This window comes from Pleurodeles waltl, chromosome 6 (assembly GCF_031143425.1).
Source record: "Pleurodeles waltl isolate 20211129_DDA chromosome 6, aPleWal1.hap1.20221129, whole genome shotgun sequence".
Taxonomy (NCBI): Eukaryota; Metazoa; Chordata; class Amphibia; order Caudata; family Salamandridae; genus Pleurodeles; species Pleurodeles waltl.
The window spans coordinates 1557928398-1557950018 of record NC_090445.1 but is presented as its reverse complement, the minus strand read 5'-3'; positions in this window follow the sequence as shown (position 1 = coordinate 1557950018).

The following is a 21621-nucleotide window of genomic DNA, read 5'->3' as shown; positions in this document are numbered from 1 at the left end:
ACAGCCCATCAGTGCGACGTAGTGCAGGGGGCTGCTGTGTCTGTCTTGTCCGCCAACGGTAGCGGTAAGCCATGCACTCAACCTGTCTTTCTTCTGTCCCCCCCCCCTTTTTTGCGGTCTCCCTGTTCTTGTGTGCATTAGCATCATCAGGTGGAGGAGCAGTGGCACCGGAGCACGAGGGAGCTGCATCCCACATGGGCATGGAGGCCCACACTACGGACTTTGAATACACCAGTGGGACGAAGGGCGAGGGGAGCACCACGGCGGTCACAGGATCTGCAACCAGCGACACGGACTCGTCCTCCGATGGGATCTCCCTTGTGGTGGCGGCAACATCTGTGCCCCCCACTTCAACAGGTACAGCACCACCCCCCTCCCAGCACCACCCTCCCAGCAGCCCCTCAGCCTTCGCCCTGTGCCCGCTCACCCAGGAGGGTGGGCATCTCCTTCGCCCCAGGCACCTCAGCCCCTGTCACCTCTGCGGCCCTCAGTGAGGAGGCCATTGACCTCCTCAGGTACCTCACTGTTGGGCAGTTTACCGTTTTGAATGCCATCCAGGGTGTAGAAAGGGAGTTGCAACACACAAATGCATTGCTGGAGTGCATTCATTCTGGTCAGGCTGCCCTTCATCGAACCGTCCAAACTCTGGCCTCAGCACTCATGGCAGCCATTGTCCCTGTGTCTAGCCTCCCCCCTCCAACTTCCTCCACCCAGACCCAATCCCCTGTACCTCTGCCTATCCCAAGCACACCATCAGACCAGCCTGCACACAGCTCACCACACAAGGGAAGCTCAGGCAAACATAAGCACCACACATCCCACAGGCACTCACGCAAGCATCACACACATACAGACACACCAACATCCACTGCCTCCACTGTGTCCCCCTCCTCCTCGTCTCCCTCCTCCCTACCAGTCTCGTCTACACTCACACATGAATGCACTACCACTACAGCCACTACGTCCCGCACCCGCACACCCACCACCACACCCCGCTCACGTGCACTCAGCACCCCCACTACCATTCACACGTCCCCTGTGTCCTCTCCCAGTGTGTCTGTGACGCCCCCTCCAAAGATACACAAACGCAGGCACACACCCACCCAACAGCCATCCACCTCACGACAGCCTCCAGCGCATGCACCCAAATCCACAAAAGTTACACCTCCTATAACCACCACCTCTTCCTCCACTCCCAAACCCCCTCCAGCTACCCGTCCCAGTGTCTCCAAACAACTTTTCATGTCCACCCTTAACCTATTTCCCACCACCCCCCCGTCCAACTCATAGGTCCCGTACTAGCACCTCAGCCACAAAATCACCGGGACCAGTGGTGCCTGTTGTCACAGGTATGTGGAGTGCACCGGCCACCAGGCCAGCCAGTGTATCACAGAACCAAAGCACAGCCAGTCCCCCCCCTGTGAAGCACCAGAAGTTGGCCAGTGCCCGGCGGGAGAGGGGGAAGACTCCAGCCACCCAAGCCGCTCACAGGGGTTCCGGGGGGCGAGTGTGGACTCAGCTGTGACTCCTCCCAAGGTGGGGAAGGGGCAGAAGAAAGCCGCAAAGTCTGGGAGGAGCAGCGCGGCGGAGAAGACCGCCATCATCCCCGCTGGCCACCCCAGCCCCATTGTCGCTGCCCAGGAGGCCACCGCCAGTCCCCTCGTCACTGTCCAGGAGGACCCCGCCAGCCGCAGCCCAGCTGCCCAGGAGGGCTCCGCCAGCCACAGCCGAGCTGCCCAGGAGGGCCCCACCAGCCACAGCCCAGCTGTCCAGGAGGACCCCGCCAGCCACAGCCCAGCTGCCCAGGAGGACCCCGCCAGCCACAGCCCAGCTTCCCAGGAGGGCCCGCCAGCCACAGCCCAGCTCTCCAGGAGGACCCACAGCCCAGCTGCCCAGGAGGGCCCCGCCAGCCACAGCCCAGCTGCCCAGGAGGACCCCGCCAGCCACAGCCCAGCTAGGTAATGAAGGACCGCCAGCCCCAGCCCAGCTGGGCAATGAAGGCCCGCCAAGTCAATCACCGCTGAACAGGGCAAGCACCGCTGAACAGGGCAAGGACCGCTGAAGAGGGCAAGGACCGCCAACTCAAGCACCGCTGAACAGGGCAAGGACCGCCAACTCAAGCACCCCTGAACAGGGCAAGCACCGCTGAACAGGGCAAGGACCGCCAACTCAAGCACCGCTGCACAGGGCAAGCACCGCTGAACAGGGCAAGGACCGCCAACTCAAGCACCGCTGAACAGGGCAAGCATCGCTGAACAGGTCAAGGACCGCCAAGTCAAGCACCACTGAACAGGGCAAGCACCGCTGCACAGAGCAAGGACCGCCAACTCAAGCACCGCTGAACAGGGCAAGGACTGCCAACTCAAGCACCGCTGAACAGGGCAAGCACCGCTGCACAGGGCAAGGACCGCCAACTCAAGCACCGCTGAACAGGGCAAGGACCGCCAACTCAAGCACCGCTGAACAGCGCAAGGACCGCCAGCTCAAGCACCGCTGCACAGGGCAAGCACCGCTGAACAGGGCAAGGACCGCCAACTCAAGCACCGCTAGCCCATGAGCGGCAGGGGCAGTGACACAACAGGGACCGTCACGGGGTGAGTGATGCACTCTGCACACCAGTCCCCCTCCAGAACCATTGGAGAATTGCATCCACTCCGTCTGTCCTTGGCAGGATGAAGCACTCTGGGCACCAGTCCCACTCCAGAACCAGTGGAGAATTGCATCCACTCCGTCTGTCCTTGGCAGGATGAAGCACTCTGGGCACCAGTCCCCCTCCAGAACCAGTGGAGAATTGCATCCACTACCTCTGCCCTTGGCAGGATGAAGCACTCTGGGCACCAGTCCTCCTCCAGAACCAGTGGAGACATGCATCCACTACCTCTGTCCTGCACAGGATGAAGCACTCTGGGCACCAGTCCCCCTCCAGAACCAGTGGAGACTGTTATCCACTTGAGAGACTGTGGCTTTGCACTCCCCAGGATGGTGCAGTGGGCAAAGCATCCACTGTAGAGACTTGAGAGACTGTGGCTTTGCACTCCCCAGGATACATCAATGGGCATGGAGCCCCCTCGTGGATCTGGCGTCGTGCACTCATCCGGCTGAGGTGCCCCCCTTCCCTTCCCCCTGAGGTGCCTGTTGTATTTCTATCTGATGCCCCTGCAGTGTTCTCTCCGTCATGTTCGGGTATCTTGTGTGGGCCTCGCCCATGCATTTTGGGCCTAGTGGTCCACGGACTATGAATGCTGTATTACCTGGACTACTATTCGTGGTGTATATTTTGTAAATAGTGTATATATGTATATTTATGCTTACTCTATTTTGATATAATACAATGGTTACACTAATTTCCTTATGTCTTTGCATTCTTCCTGGGGGGTTGGGGGGTGTTACTGTAATGTTTGGATATGCATTGGTGTGTGTGTTGTAGTGGGTGAGGGTGGGGGTGGGGGTTGGGGTGTTGCATGTTTGTGTCCCTGTTTTTTGCCTCCCCCCTCCCCTATGTCGTAGGTGCAGTACTCACCGTGGTCTTCGCCGCCGGCGTTGGTGCTCCTGGTACAGGAGCAGGAAGACTAACGCAGGAAGAATATGGAGTTCCGGCTCCATGGTGTCGTCTTTCCTCGTGGAGTGTGTAGAGGTGAGCGTTTTCCCTTTGAAATGCCTGTTTCCGCCGTGTTTTTATCCGCGGTGAATCCGCCCCCGAAAAGGTGGCGGATTGGCCTGTCTTAATAGTGTGGGCGGTACATTGTCTCCCGCCTGTCTGTTGGCGGTGACCGCCGCGCTGTTTGTCTGTACCGCTGTGGCGGTCGGAGTGTTAAAGTGGCTGTCTTTGTTAGCGGTTTCCGCCACAGTCGTAATTCCAAAATGTTTACCGCCGGCCTGTTGGCGGTCTTACCGCCGCTTTAACACTGTCCGCCAGGGTTGTAATGGACACCAATGTATTTTCTTGTGGCAAGTTCACTTCATTATTAAAAATTTTTACTAAATCAAGTTCCACACAGGCAGCCAATTTAAAGGCCAAACAGAAGGTCTCTTTACTGGAAAAACTACGGAGAAAAGAAGTGATGAGGGAAGCAACATCATTGCAAATGTATTTAGAGGTTGGGTGTGTCCCACAGGGATTATGAATTTTCACACTCTCCCACCCGAGCCCAAAATTACTGGATGAGTGGGCAGAGATCTCAAATCGATGCTCACAAAGCATGTTACAAATTTAAATTAAGCATGCATAGGAAGAACATAAGAATTTATTAGAGAAAAATCAACAAATTACTAGTTGAATTGAAGAATGAATCAGATAAAAATTGGGTGACCAAAGCATTGAAAATGGTTACGAAACATATTAAAATTTTCAAGAAAGAGATAGTGTAATGTAAACAAAGAAAATTCCAGAAGGATGAAAATGACTGTGAATCAGGGCGCATCTTAACCTTTGCAAAGAAGTTTTATAAAGTGAGAATGCAGATGACCAAAGACAGTACTTCACAGTCGATGAATAGTAGAATGGAGGATACAACTAGGGATGCAAGTTTGCAATTGGACTCCAATGATGAAGTGAATTTGGCACAAGAAAATAAATTTTATTTTTCTGAGGAATTCAGAATATTAAGACATGGCAACAAATAGTTTAATCAGACTTATCAGCAGAAAAGTTCTGGGCAATAAAACACACAAACAAGAAACATAAACAAAGTAAAAGAAAGTTCAGCGTTCTAACAATATGGGGCAAGGAAATATGATAGCCATGTGCTCCTTTTCCCCCATTTGGGAAACGTTTGGCCCCGGCGGTGGAATCCCCAGGGCCTGTTATGGCATGGTGAGGCCTGCGCAATGATATCCATGCTGGGGGTCGGCTCCCAGGGACCTCTGATGGCTCAGGGTGGGAGGCTTTGCATCCCCCTTCCTCAGATACAATGTTTTTGGCTCCCGGGTTGGGATCCCTGAGGTCTCTCATGGCCCGGGAGGGAGGCCGTAAGTCCTCCCTCCCAATATATATTAATTTCTGTCATAGGGTGGGCTACACGGGGCCTGTAAAAGCTAAAGGAGAGGGGGCCACTCACCCCTTTCATTAATAAAAAAAAAAAAACTGCCCTGGTAGCCATTTTGTTTTCTCATGATCTTGTGGAAGTCCAGTGGGATCTATGCAATTTTTGCTGTATTTTTGCATTTTTTGCCTCCAGGTAGGGTATCTCTCAGTACCCCCCAGTGGTCCTAGGGGGTCAGTTTATCCCTACCAACATGTTCAGGACAAGGGACTAGGGCCCTCATTACGAGTGTGGTGGTCTCAACACTACCACACTAGCGATCGCGGTTGGACCGCCACAGACAGGGTGGTATGACCGCCCTATTATGACCGTGGCAGATGGTCCACGGTCCGACCCCCGGCACCACGATGTTGCTGCCTGTCGACAGCCTGGCGGTCTCAGCGGTCGCAATCCGCTAGGGCAGCGCTACCTGGGGATTATGAGTCCCCTTTCAGCTAGCCTTTGCATGGCGGTCTTACCGCCATGCAAAGGCTGGTGAAAAGGGGGCCCCATGGGGGCCCCTGCACTGCCCATGCACTTGGCATGGGCAGTGCAGGAGCCCCAATGGACAGCCCCATCTCACATTTCACTGCCCGAATTACGGCAAATTGTATATATTTTATTTATTGTGTACATTAATTAGCATATGTTATTTCTTATTTTGTATATTTCTATAGGTTTTTGTGTATCTATGATTAATATGTATATTGATATAATACTATATATAGATATAGATATATAGTGCAACATTATTAATAAAATATTTATTTTAGAATATATATATTTTACTGATATTTCACATTTATTGGTATAGTAAGTGTATGCATATAATATATCCCTACTAATATATTTATATGTATATATTTATATATATTTTTATATATAGAGAGAGAGTTTCATATCAATACATTTAAGTATATACAAGTAATACAATGTAAAATAAATATCTTTATTACTTTTGTTACACTATTTGCATATATGTCTATATAAATACAAGCATATGTATATATATGTGTGTGTTTGTGTGTTTATATGTTTATATTTATAGTAATAAATATTAGTGAAACAAATTTCATTTACATTATATTCAAATTATATATTAAAATATTTTACATTTACTACTTTAACCTGTATTTATATTTAAAAAAAAAAAAATTCTCTATTTTTGAACGATATAAACATCAACAATATTTTTTTCCAATATTTTTGTACTTACCATTATAAGTATAGGATCACAACATTATGGTAAACAATATTTTTAACACAATATGTTAGTCAACGATGTTGCTCACCATGATTTGGTGTCAGTGATTCGTGTGTGGATAGGGGTATGTTGGCTCAAGCTGGTATGACTAAGGTAGAAGCAGATAGATAGTGATGGAAATGAGACAGAGGTGTGGCAGTTTTACAGGTCAATCGAGTGGGTAGAGGCTGGAATCAGGTGGGTTGTGACTGAGATGAGGCAGGGAGTGAGAGCTGGTGGGCAGTGACAGGTGGGGCAGGCAAGTAGTGACTAAGGTTACATCAGAGGTATGTGGGACACATTGTGAGGGTATGTTGTGTCTAGAAAGTGTCGCATCAAACAGATAGTGATTGGTGGGTGGAGGTGTAGCGCAGGTGGCTAGTGCATGAGGTGGCGCATAGTAAGTGGGTTGTAAAGAAAGGTGGATACAAATTCTAGAAAAAAAAATTGAAGCGATGTGGACCTAAAATGTCTATGTACAAGCACCATTTTTGAGCAATAATGCAAAGCTGAATAATCATAAAAACCTGTGCCAATTACAGAAATTATTAGGACATTATAACTAACCTGTATGGGTGTTTAGATGTACAGTGAATAAGAGATGTGAGAGTGGATGCTGGTTTAATCTGTTTTTCTCTATTAACAGAAGTGATAATGTAAGCAGAGAGCTAATGTATTTCATTGGGGACCAAGTGCATACGATTCTTTTTAATTGCCCGCAACCAAACACAGAGAAATATTTTATATGTTAACCTACTTTAAGATGGCACACATTCTAACACAAGATAAAGCAGCAAGTAAGGTAATTAGAACTGGAGATTCATTAAGGCAAAAATAGGTACAGTTTTTTATAAATGTGAAATGCGCATTTGTTAACCACTGTGAATTTGCACTTCAGGAATTGAGCTATAAACAGTGCCTGTGGCGATCAGCACAATGTTCAAGTAGGCTATCATAAAGTCTGCAGTACATGATGTTAAGCTCAAGGTTAAAATAAATAGAGCTATTGTTCGTGCAAAAAAAAAGTATATCAGAACCTTGCTTGATAGGTCTCACCGACCTCTTCCTGACTCAACGGCATATCGAGTGGCACAGATATTCACTACTTGGGTGCGTAGGTGGGAGCTAATAGTCTCCTGGAGACACATACACCCCGACAGGCAGGAGTATTCCTTTTACTCGGGAATGCACGACCTACATGTCCGACTAGATGCACTTTTGTGCTCTCCGAGTGTCCATAGCGCTGTTCAGTCCACGGAATACCTATACAGGACTATATCAGATCACAACCCTACACTGTTATCCCTCTGTTGGGTTCAAGGAGTGCCTTGCACCTTTAATTGGTGTTTACCAGTAGAGAGGTTAGAGGACCAATCATTACGCCATAATATTGACAAAGCAATCTGGTCCTACTTCACTGACAACAGGGTCACAACATCTCTCCTATTGATCAAATGGGATGCCTTCAAGGCGGTCATTTTGGGAAAATGTACAGCTGACGTGGTGTGGACAAGGCGGACTCTGGTTAAAGAACTTAAATAACTTAAAATAGCACTTAGGGAGCTAGAGAACGCGAGACCGGGGAACCTTGACCTAAAACGGCGATTACTTGATAAAAAGGAGGTAGAGGCAGTGTCCACTGAGAGGTTCTGGTGCTTCGATTACTGTGAATATATGTTCAGGGCACACACAGAACGGAATAAGGTTGGCTCCCTTTTGGCTTGGCTAGCCACCCCACCCCAAGAGGATCCCTAATCCTTGAGGTGGAATCATAGTTGGGCACCCGCCTTTACTCCCAAAGGGCAATAAATGACCGATTAACTGGATACTACGGATCATAATATGATGCGCCTGTAGAACCGGATTCTCAGTGGATAGCTGACTTCCTTGACCCCATAGAGCTACCCACCATTTCGCAGGATGAAGCAAACAGACTTAGAGGGGACATCACACCTCAAGAGGTATGGGCTGCAATTAAACCTATGGGCAGGGGGAAAGATGCTCAGAATGTATGGCCTTCCCCTTGTGTTTAATCAACATAAATGAAAGACCTGGCCCCTAGATTGGTTGAGCTTTATACCGAACCCAGTGATGTAGGTCATCGTACTACAACAACTAGGGAAGCCTTAATGGTCCCCCTGTTGACACGTAAATGCCAACCATATGATGAAAGAGCTAGGAGTGGGCAGAGTTCTGCATGACTAAAAACCTCTTATAAAGAGTTCGTCAAGCGGAGAAGTGTGTTAGGTCACACCATTTACAATGATTTTTAGCTCCAGATGTTTGTCCCACACTGAAAAATCAACGTAAATGGTACCACAGGCAGTGTAAGAGGGCGCTGCTTTTTTTCTGCAGCTCGAGTAGATTTTCTACTCAAGCAGCACCTTCCTCAACACAAACGGAACGTTTCTCAATGTGAGCGTTAGTGACCATCCGCGACCGCCCGCGTTGAGAAATCTCGCCCTGAGGTGGTCTGGAGTAAGATTTTCCTTGCTCGTGCTCACCAACTTAAGGTTGGCGAGCACGAATGAGGACAAAACTCTGCTACGCTGAGTTTTTCAGAGCTCTAAGTGGAGTGTGGATTGGGAAAAGCTCTGCAAACTCTGCGAGTGGAGCAGAGTTCACCACCCACCCCGAGTAAGAGCATACTAGCCTTTATCTATGCTGAACATTGATTTTAAAATATTGAGCAGAATACTGGCCATTCGCCTCCCTCCCCGAATGGCAACCCTGATCCACACAGACCAAACCGGTTTTATTCCCAGGTGTAATACGGCCTGGAACATACAGTGGCTACTAGACATACTTGCTTCTGACCCCACGGCCCACTCAGAAGCAATGATTGCATTGATTGACATAGAAAAAGCTTTTGATAGCCTCTGCTGGGATTACTTATACCATGCGATGGCTAAGATGAACATGGGTGAAAGGTTTATTAACTGGGTCAAACTCCTTTACTCAAACCCCACTACCAGAGTCAAAATGGGAAGACACATAACTGAATCCTATATGATACATCACAGTACCAGACAAGGGTGACTTCTATACCCATTGTTGTTCGCCCTTGCGGTCGAACCTCTGGCTACTAAATCAAGATCTGGATTGGCATTTCAAGGAGTGACTGCTCACGGGGTAACACGTTACGTTGCCTTGTACGCAAACAATATGCTACTGTTCCTACACAACTCAGGCGAGGAATTGCCCTGTTGGATAGCTTTGGTGGCATATCTGGCCTCCAAATGTGATGGCAGAAATCGAGCCTTTTTTCTCTTTGCCAGACTCCCCCCCCCACCACAGAACCTAAGGGGCCTTACATGGGAGGGAACATGCCTGTCGTACTTGGGGTCCGTGTTTACCACAACATAGAGGATAGACTTGATGGTAACGTGGGGGCAGCGGTGAAAAGTCTGAGGGGATGTGTTGACTTTTGAAAGTCCCTGCCACTATCGGAAGCAGGCCGAATGGCAGTAGCCAAGATGATCGCCCTTCCCGATCACTATACTTCTTCTCTACCCTGTCCCTCATAATACCCTGTAAGATATTCAAGGAGCTCGATACCCTGTTGACAGAACTCATTTGGGGCTCGGGCAGACGGCGAGTGTCCCTGGCTAAACTACAGTGAGCAATAGCAAATGGGTGATTGGCAGCACCTGACATGGAGTCGTATTACTTGGTGGCTCAACTCCAGTGGCTTAGGCACTGGCTTCATCCTAAGGGCCCAGACTATGACAATGGGACTAGATCTCACCCAGAGCCCAGGGCTCTCCATCAGGTCCTTCTGGACCCCGGATTCCCTTGGAGGTTTATAATACCGAACTGTAAGTGGTTTGCTGCTGTTGATGACGGACCCTCCAACACACTCAGACAGTAGAGCCATATTCCCCCAAACTCCCACTGTGGAGTCTCAAACGCCTGATACAAAACCCTGCCCAACAAAACACAGTGGAGTGGTATGCCTACGGAGTGCACTGTATAGGGGACCTCTACGATGATTGGGTACTATTGTCGTTTGATGACTTAACTACCACATATAGTATCTCCAGGGGTCAATTCCTGTGCATCTAGTGCTTTGGGCAATGATGAAGCACCACTGGGGGTGCAGACAAAGCGATCCCCCCCCAATAGTGGATGCCAGACACTATGCACCACATCAGGTTGTCTTAAAGCCATAACCTGCTTATATCGATCCCTATGCCAAGATCTCACTAAACTCATTACGTTAACAATGAGAGAAAGACATTACACACTCAATTGCGGATGCTGATTTGAACAAAATCCTCACCCCAGGATACATTAAACGCATTTTGGAGCGCATGAGGCAGCCTGCCTGCGCTGCGGTCAAATAGGGGCATCGATGAACCCTATGGTGTGGAGCTGCCCAGAGTTGGAGGGATACTGACAGGAGATCGTTGACTTCGTTAAGGACGTGACTTCCAGAGCAATTCAGTGCTCTACACTGGTGGCTTACTGGGCCCTTGAAGTATAAAACGACCACCAGATTCATTGACCTTGCGTTGATACTAGCAAAGATAGAAAGTTCAATGAATTGGAAATCTGCCAGTGGACCCCGCTTGACCAAATGGAGACAGAACCTCACTAGATGGGCAGGATATTAGAGTGCAGTACTGCTTCAGGAGGCCAGAAGAGGGCAAGGACTGATTGAAAAGGCCCATGCTTGGGACCACCTAGTGGATTGCCTAGATGTCGACCATGATACTACCCAAGACACCAGAGCCTGTAGATCAGTGAGGGACTGTACACACTGGGTAATACACTTTGGGGATGGGCCAAACTGAATACGTACATGCCGAGAGGAGAGGGTCCTGACATTACACATGACCTACAGGAGGTTGGTGCTTGGCGGAGGTCCACGTTAGAGTTAAGGTTTGTATGTTGTTATTGTGTATGTTGCATGACTGCTTCTTATAATGGAAGACTACCACTGATTGAACCTTAATATGACAGATCCACCTGTTATCACTAATGCGGATATCCCAGTGAGACGCATCTGCTGTACCCTGTATTTCTGTATTCAGTGTGTATGTGTTTACTGGAAAATGCAATAACGTCTGTTAAAAACAAGTTAGCAGAAAGAATGGTACACTTGTCTGGAACCCTAGGAAAGGGGTGCAACATGGAAATATGAGACAAAAGCACCTCTGGTAGCCAGGAAGATTCCTGGTTTTAGACTGAGAACATGTCTGTAACTGACGTGATAAGGGCAGGGTGTGCCCTCACTGTCTGTTACCAAAAAAAGCAATCAACTATGTTTTTTTGATCAGAGATGACATGACATTCAACAAATGCTGGAATTCAGCACAGGGCAGCGGGAAGTATTGTAGCATGTCGCACTCCTTGTCACTTTACCGGTCCCTTTCACTATGCCGACTCCTGTCACGCTCCACATCCCGGGGACACCCCCCATATCCCTGTCACACTCACTTCCTGTCCTCCTCTGATTCCCTATAATGCTTCCTGCCTATGCCATCCTCCCTGTGACACTCCAAGCCACTCTCCCAATCCACATTCCCTCTAAATCACTGTCACCCTCCCTATCCTTGTTACTCGTTAAGCTCCTGTTACTGTCCCTAAATCTGCCATGCCCCAGTTGGTGTCACCCTTCCCACCCTTCTCGTTTACCTAGTCCTCCTCCTAGTCTGTCACCCTCCCTGATTCTTATGCTATGCAGCATCCCCTGCCAGTTTCCCAATCCCTGGCACCAACCCATCAATGTCACACTCCTAGATCCTGTAATTATTCCCATCCCGATAATCGTGCCAGTTCTTGTCACCCTCTTATCCCTGTCATCCTTCCCATCCAGGACATCGGGCAGGAAGGCATAATTCACCAAACCATTTAGAGAGTGAAAGCCTGCTTTATTGGAACAGATAAGCAGACTATTAAAACAATGTTTACATTAACGTTGTTCAAAACACCGCCTCTCTAATACAAAGAACAATCCTAAACACCCCCACCCATAAACATCCCCTAACAATGAAAACAGTTGCCACATCCACCGTGCAAACATTAATTCCTCACCATTTCATTTCTGTCCATTCATTGTCCTTCACACACAACCCAATCATCTCTCCCCTGCATTCCCCCAGCCATGCCTACCCTGCAAGGCCCTCAACCCTTCCGGCCTGTCTGGCTGTCCTCCCTTCCTGCCACCAGGAAAAAACCCTGGCAAGGCATTTCTCATGTCCTCTACCAAATGGGTACTAGCAATTTCATACTTGAAACGCATCAATGGGCTGTCACTCCAAAAGCCGTAATAAACAAACTGAACCCAGAAAAAGCAATGGGGATTTGCTATCACCCCTGCAGCCACTAGTGCCAACCTCTGTAAGCTAAAATCCTGAATAAACTCTCCCTGATCTCTAATAAATATAGTTCATTCCCCAGAAAACAAAGGTGTACACTGCCCTGTCTAAAAAAAACCTCAAAATCCTCTTTTTTGATTTCATGTTGTTGGAAAATGGGCTATTGGTAAGGGCAGGTAAGTACCTACACTTAGCAATAGGCCACTAATCTCCACTTAGGTCCAGTTAGGTCTCAGTACATTAAACCTAGCTCAACTCTTGGTAGCTTGGCAACGAGTGACAAGGCTTAACTGAGGAAATAAAGCGTAAAGCATTCAAATATCACAAAACAGTAATTAAATAAAACACAGGAAACAGTTTAAAAATCCAAAATCAATTTATAAAGATAGTAAATATTTTTAGCTTTAAAATGACACCAAATTGAATGAAATCGGATAAGGGGAAACGGAGATATGAATTTGTAAAGAATTAATGCTTTCTAGCGCATAGAAACAAAAAGTGTCAATCTGGTCATCTGGTCGCACCTCGACCGGGGCAAAGTCAAAGTTTAAGGCCGACCGCGATGGAGTCCGGCTCTGCTACAGCCCTCGGGAGGCCTCGGTCAAAAGTTTACCTTAGGACTTAGTCGTTTTCCTGGAGATTTCCATCAGCAGGACCAAGTCGCCAGACCAATCCGACCTCCTGGAACTCTTCCTCGGATTCGCCTCGCGGAAGCCCTCGGTGGAGATTTTTACCTTCGGACTTACTCGAATTTTCGAGGTGAAAACCCTTCAACTGGGGCAAACCTGAATCTTGATCCGACATCCTTGGAGCCCTCTTCGGGTACACAGACTGGGAGGTTCCGGTCAACTTCCTACGTTCAGACGTAGTCACTTTTTTGGAGAGTTTCTTCACCAGGACGAACCTGCAAGTCAGGCCGGGTCGCAATTGAGGCAAGCTGGCTATAGTTGCTGCGGCGGTTCAGTCCCTTTATGGAGCTTTTTTACCAAAAGTTCTCCAAACTTCTGGATCTTCTACCAGATCTTCCTTTAAGGGTTTTTTGTGGGTCCACAGCTCACCTCAAGGTTCCGGAAGCTCTGAGATGCTCCTTGAGGGTGCAGACTACAACTCACAGAATGCACCTGCAAAAACTCCTTTTTGGCCACTGAGCAGTGGTCAGCTGGTTGGTTTTTTCAGGAGTTGGTGCAGGGGACTCTGGTTAGCAAGTTTTCACCTGTAGCAAACAGGCAGTCCCTCCTTGAACCAGTTGAAGCCAGGCAAAGTCCTTCTTGTGGTGAAGGCCAAGTGTGCAGCTGGTGCAGTTCTCCAGGGTGCAGTGTCCAGGTGCAGGTCAGGGGTCTAGAAGGGTAGTCCTTCTTCTTCTGTAGTTCTTCCTTGTTATAATCTGATAGGGATCTGAGGTGTGGGTGCAGGTCTGCCAGTTTTATCCTTGCTCATTGATGAAAAACAGCAGGGTCCTGGTTCTCCAATCAGGGGCAGAGTCCTTCCCTCTGTGATGACCACTTCCCAGGAAGTATGGCAAAAATCAATCCCAGGGAGCAACATTCCTCACAAATCCATCATGGCTGAAAGTGATTTTTGGAGGTACCATCTGGCTGAGCCCACCCACTGGTGTGGCTAAAACTCCTAAACACACCCCTCTCCTGCCCTCTCCTAATCTAATCAAAGGGGCACCTAATTGTCTGGGTTTGCAGGATGTGAGGGTGTTGTTGGGTTGCTCCAAATGTCCTTCCCTGCCTTTGAAGACCAGTTTGGCAGCCCTCCCCACTTTCTGCTTCCTCATCTGCTGAGGGGAGATCTCCTCCCTCAGGCTGTCACAGTGTCCTTTCCTCTGGATCTGCACGTCGCTGAACAAAAGGCCCACCTTCCGGCATCACCAACTTAGAAAGCTATTATAGCACAGAGTTATGATGAAGCCAGTCGAGGGGAAGAGAATTAGGGTAGGGAACAGCAGGGAAAGAGATCTGAAAAGTAAAGGTGAGAACAAATATGCATTTACTCATTCATAGAAATGTAACTCATCAACAGACTCTTGACTAAATGCGTCTCCGAGATATCAGGTGGAGACCGCTTTTGAAATGAGGGCAAAGCCCCTTCTTTGAAACATGGAACAAGAGTAAACTATGACCTCAGAATCAAGAGATGGCAAGAACTTTGAACTATGATTATACACAGAATATCAATCCTGTACCATCTATGTATTCACAACATAAACCTTTGATCATGACTTGGAAAACCTCAAAGAAGTAAATATGCTTTTCACATCTTAAGCCTTTCAAAGAACAATGAAAACTATGATTTGCTTATCTCCAGAAATACTTTCACATTCATAACAATAAAGGCCAAAACTTTTTTACTCCTTGAACTTGAAACGCTTTGCTTAATAATACCAGGAAGCGCTTTTACATGTCTTGCCTTAAAGCACTACGCTCATTATACTAAGGGGGCACTTTTACTCAAGTGGCCTAATCACTTTGATTGTTGTGCCAAGAACCTTTTACTCCTGTGAACTGAAGCGCTTGAATTGTCGTGCCAAGAGCGCTTTACATCTGTGAACTGAAGCGCTTGAATTGCTGTGCCAAGAGCGCTTTACTTCTGTGAACTGAATCGCTTGAATTGCCATGCAAAGAGCGCTTTACACCTGTGCTCTGAAATGCCTCTGATCGTTGCGCCAAGGCCGCTGTACTCTAGAAACTGAAAAAAAGCTTTGCTCGTTATGCTAAGGGGCGCTTTACCTTTTGGAAGTAACGACTTCCTCCAAACTTGGATTCAGCAAGACCTTATCGCTACGAGTACGACCTACTCGTTTTTGAATGCACCATGGAAACAAGGATACTTCGGTTGGATGACACTCTGCCATTCAGGAACTCTGCTCTTCTCCAGAGAAACCCCCACGAGGTCTGGCTGCATCGAAGTCTTCAAAATAGTGAGCAACGTGCTTGGTTGTGGCTGGGCTTTACAGGCCTGCCACACCCCAAGATGGCTGCTGCTTCTAAAAACATGGGAATTGTAGTCCCTTCATGAAATAGCACTGATAAGTGCACCTTGACCACCAATGTCCTGAACCTGCAGCTCTATGAGCTTTGCCACAGGACAGAGGACGCTGAAGGCCACCTTTGGAACAAGAGGGGATGACAAGTGGTGCGCATAAAGTGCTGCAGAGTCGCGCAGAGGAGTTTCGGGCAAGACCTGGACCGCGCATGGCCTTATTCCTGACACAGGCACATCTCTTTGTGTTGAGCCAGCCCACTTCACACCTCATCCAGGCAGCCTGGCCAGGCTGCCAGAAGCTGGCTAATCAGAGCAAAGCAGCAAAAACACTGCAGGGCTGAAGTTGGCAACTTTTCAGGTAAAGTTTAAAACTCCTTACCTGAACCAGTTATTATTATAACAATGAATTTAATACCAAACTTGTGGTATCTGTTACTTAAGGGGACTTTTAAAATTAAAATAAAGTCTCCCCATTCTAGCCTATGAAGGCCATTCACTACAATGAGGGGAAAACAAATCTGGCTGTTTTACCTGACCAAGGCTTTTATAACTATTTTTATAAGGTCCCTGCTTATAGTTACATGACACCCAGCCCTAGGGGCGCGTACAGCACACCTTAGGGGTGACATATATGTAAAAATAAGGTAGTTTAAGACTTTGGAACTACTTTTAATTCCAAAGTCGAATTGGCATCTAACTTTAATTTAAAAGCAGCCAGCAAGGCAGGCCTGCCTTTAAAATGACACTGGGCACTGGACACCTCAGCAGTGCGCCTGTGGTCCCTAAACCTACATGCCCTACCATATACTAGGGACTTATAGGTAGGTTAATGTTGTCAATTATAATTAGCCTAATTTGCATTAAGCAGTACCTAGGGCATAGCCAAGAGTCAGTACCCACCAGTACCTGTCCAAAAGGTTGGGGGGTGACCAGGGCAAAAGGGAGAACTTTACTACACATGTGTTGTATCCAACAGAAATCTCAAGCCTAGCAAAACCTCAGCGTGTCTCGAGTCACCATCCTTCTGGCCTTTTCTCTCACTGAATATCTAATAGCAGCACGCCAAACTCTGTGAGGAATCAAAGCTGTCCAAACAACCTGTGTACCGGCCCAAGATTTTCCAATCAGGTCAAGATCGTACTTCATCACTTTCAACAAGCCTAACCCAAACTCTTGTACCAGGTAATTTTCCACCCCCAAGTGTAAAATCAAAACATCCAGACACTGTCTCACCAAAATCAGAATAGATAACCACGAAAGTAATTGACCCCACTTCATCCCACCCTTCCCCCACCAAGAAATATTAATGTTCTTGAATGGCCCATGATCCAGATAAAAAAAGCCACTGCAAAGGGTCCCACCACACAACCTAGAACGAGCATAAAAAGGATGTTAATCGCTATAATCATTACTGTCCAACTTTCTGATATATCTGAAACAACAATCTGATGCCCATCTGCCCAACTGAGGCACTTCTTGGAGGGAAAACCAAACCTGGCAGCCTCAGATGTTGCCCCAATTCTAAATGAATGTGTCCCAAAATGCTTGGGGGGGTTCTGTTTTTGTTAATACCTTCTTCATAAGGGTCAACCGAGACCCATCTTCATGCTTAAAAAGAAAAACTCCTCTTGCCCTACCACCCACTTTGAAAGCATGTCAAGTACATACAGAACGTACTGCCCCTTGATTTTATGAAATAAAATCTTTGCATCTTTCCCCACCTGATACGTTTTTGACTTTGCAAGAAAGATATTCACAATAAATTCTGTGGCAAACACATGCTCCTCTCTAATACTCCACCGATTGCACTGTCCAGCCACTCAGAAATCTGCAATGCCCCGAAAAACAACCAAGACATACACAGTTTAAACAATAACACCTCAAAATTAGAATAAATCATTTTCCTAAACCACTGCCCAACAATAGTAACCTCCTCATTGTTACTGGTTCCCTGAAAAACGTCTTCCTCCTACATTTCTTTGTCCAGCCCACTAAAATACTCTTACCCATCTCACCTGCTGATGGCACATATCCCCAGAGGAACTTACAGTAAAAACTAATACCTGCCAGCTTTCCAGCAATGGTTGGAGCTATGTTAGCCATAATGAAACATACCACATCCTAATGCCTACCTGCAATACCTATGTCCTCCTGGTCCCTTTTTCATGCCCCACTTTGAAAAAACTCCTCCGATGCCCTTCTGCTGGCAGTCCTCATTCTTAACGCGATGGTGTTTTCTACCCACTCTATAACGTTTAATCTGACAGTTCCCAAACTTCCAGTGGAACTTCAGTCTTCAGCAAATCCGCTCAGGGCACCAAACCACAGAATCTCTGTCACTGCAAATAAAACAAAGTGTCTGCAATGTTTTTGTCCGCTCCTGGCACATGCTTGGCCCTAAAGACAATGTTAAACTTTAAACAACTGAACATGAATCTCTGTAACAATTTCAACAATCTCTTATCTCTTGCCTTTTGTCCATACAAGCAAACCCACCACGGTTCTATTGTGAAATGTGACGGTCTTGTTTGCTAGTCATTTGCCCAATACAGCTAGTGCCATCAGCAGCTGGAAAAATTCAAAGAAAGCAATCCTCCTCTGCTCGTTTCCATCACAATGGCACCACCTTCCTTCCAAGAAAAGACAAAAACCTTCGGATCCAGCTGCATCTGAGTAACTTTGTACCATCCAATAACAGTCTCATCCACTGATCATAAAGAGACTCCATTAAAAATGCATAGAATCCGCAGCCAGACCTCCAACTCTGTCCTCAAATCTGCTGTAATCCTGACTCTGATGCAACAACTGTGCACCTGCCATAGCAAACCCCAGCAGATGACAAAAAAACACAACCAGCTCTTACCATTAATAGTTGTTGCAGTTGCCTCAAATGATACTTGCTTGCTGACACTGCCATCTCCAACAACTGCACCCAATCCTGCACTTTCTTCTGAGGTAACAGTGCTTCCATCCTGACTGTGTCTGATTCAATGCCCAAAAAGACCAAACTAGTACTAGGCCCGTCTTTTAGGGGTTAATGGAACTTCCATATCATGTGCCAAAATATTGTTAAAACAGTCTGACATGAGTCCTCACCTCCTGCACCAATGAACAAGAAGTCATTCATATAATGAGTGACCAGTTCATGGCCTGTCCTGAAAAAAACACCATTGCAAAAAAGAACTGAAAGTCTCTAATGATCTGCAAGATATCTCACATCCTATGGGAAGCACTTTGCCCAAGTACAAACTGTTCTGAAACTGAATGTCCAGCAGAGAAAAGTCACTAGGGTGGACAGAAAGAGAGCCTAAAGGCTGACTTAACATCACATTTTGCTAGTTCAGCACCCACACCTACCTTTCATATCAAAGGGATGCCCACACCCAGGGATGCAAATTGAACTGCTGAATCTTCATGCGCGATAAAGTCATTAACATATGCACCTTTGGGCAAGAAAGATGATGGATCAACCTAAACTTGCCTGCAGTCTTTTGGGGCATCACCCCTAGTGGAGAAACCATCAAATCCAGCAGAGGACAGTACACAAAGGGGCCTGCCATCCTCCTTTCTTTCACTTCTTTGTGCAATTTCACCCTAACCACCTCTGAATGTTTCCTGGCAGATTAGGTTGACAGCAAATCTCCTGATCCTAGGTCCCACATAACCTAACCAAAAACCTGTCTCAAATTCCCATTTTAGAATTAGTGCCTCTTCTCTGTTAGGGTAAAAAGCCAGCCAATAATTTAAAATGTCCACTTTAATTGCTGTGAAAACCCTTTTGTCCAGGCAGATGTGTTCCCCTTCCTCAACACTGCCCCCTGCCAATCAATTTGGCCTGTTCCCTGAAACATTGCAGAACCACGTTTCCCCCCACATTTTGAAAACACATGCTCGTATTTGCAGGTATTTCTGGGGCAGAAAGATATGTTAAAGCTTCAGCATCCCCCGGGATTAGATTAATGCCCAGTGCACCAACTTGCCACTCCCCTTGGGGTGGAACTCACCCAAAGAGCCGATACGAATTTGCTAGCCCATTGGCCATACGCATTGAAGGTGGATCTCAGGGGGTACATCCATTGTACCCATAACGTTGCCTACTTCATCCCAAGGTTTGTCAGGCTTCAGTACAATTCTGGCCCTAAATTCTTCATCATAGTGAGGACACCTGAAACACCCAAACTTCATATATGCTTTTAGTATGCTATCCATATATTTGAAGAGAGAGACCGATCTGTCTGGGAACATTCCACAGCAAATACTGGTGTAGCTAAAAACACTGATGTCCACGTGTCAACGTTAGTGGGCACCCACGTTTTTTTTTACCAGTTCCCAAGCTTCTTCTCTCAGCCCTCCTTGGCTTGCAGTTCACTGTGTAATAGCTTAAAAACATCCACAAACTCCCTCTTCCAAATCTATTATTTTGTCGAATTCGCAAGATGTGCCCCTAATAGCATCAAAAAACCCATATACAGTAACCTCTTGAAACCTTCAGTTTTGCAGCCTGTAGTATCTTCCCCTGTGTTTACTCTCTTATCTTTATCAGCATCTCTATTGTCCGCCTTTTTATCCTTTTTTGTTTTCCCCCTTTTTTTGCAGTGAACCCCAATACTTCACACTCCGAGCAACTCACCTTCAAGCCACTGGAATCCGTCCCCACTCCTTTGTCATCCATAGATATCCCCACACCCAAATCCATTGTAACAACATTCTTAGCCTTCTTCAAATCCCAGCAATGCCACCATTGCTTCTCACCTTGCACTAACCTCCGGTTCTCCAAGTCAGATGTTCCCTTCTCGCCTTTCCCCATGTGGTGCTTTCACCTACTCCTGTCTTCTCCTGACACTGCTGGCCCCATGTTTTCCTGCAATACATTACTAGTGCAAATAATACTAGTGTCGCCTTATCACGTGCCACACCTTGTTGCCCATGCCAATGGGCTAACTCCACCTCTTCAAGTTCCTCTTCATCATCCTCATAATCCAACTCTCCCTCAAGATCCGGCCCAGCAACAAGGCCACTCACACCCAGTTTTTCTCCTTCCAAACACCCCCCATCAAAAGTTTTCTAGTCAATGATAGACAATGCCAACTCCTTTGTGCCGTGTGATGCTTCCGCCCTCGATGTCGGTATGGTTCCGCAAACCTCTCCCTCACTTTAGGTCAGATGATCCAAGTTGCCTGAAACCTGGCCAGATTTATCTCTCCACAGCTGCCCTTTTTCTGTGGCATTCTCCCTATGGTGCCCTGCATGTCGCACCAATCTGGGGATTTGTGGTCCTGGTCCCTACTCAGCCCCCTACATAAAATCCTGTATATTGTTCTCCTGATTTGCCACCATACCTATCTCCCTTGACCACTCAGTTGCACAGTATGCTGACATGGCTAGCCTAATTGCCCTCCTGCTACTGACTGCCCTTTTGCCCCTCCTAAAAGTGCATGAACATCAGTTTTCAACATGTCTCCACTCAAACCAATCTCCTCTGGTTGTTTATTCAACAACCTGTGATTTACCCGTCTTCTTAAAATCACCTTTTTTTCTTTGTAGGCATCAAACTTTGCTCTGTTCCTTTTTTGCAGATCTGAACCCCTCCCTTTGCTAGTCCTTCCTCCATGGCCTTGCCCCTTCTATGAGCGCTCGTCCTAACGGATGCGCGCAAGCGCTCAGACACCACCTGCGGTCTCACATTTGACACCTCACTCTACAAGGGCAAAGCTGATGCCGCACCAGTTTCCTTGCATGAATTACAGGCTTTGTTCCTTGCAGCAAAGCACTGGCCGACTGGCCAAGCATACACGCTTTCCCTCGTCCCACTTTCACGAGAGGCCCTTCATGCTCTAAGGAAAGCGCTGTCGCTTCCCCGTGCGATGCCTCTGTCGCCACACCGCCTGACGCTTGCCCATCATAGTCCGCCGCTTTCACCTTAATTTTAGGTTTTGGCGGTGAGCTATCTAGAATAGCAGCGGTGACGCCTTTAACAGCTCAATGCTTAGGGCAAACCACCCCCACTCAAGTCTGTGAGGGGACCCATGGTTATATCAGGCCC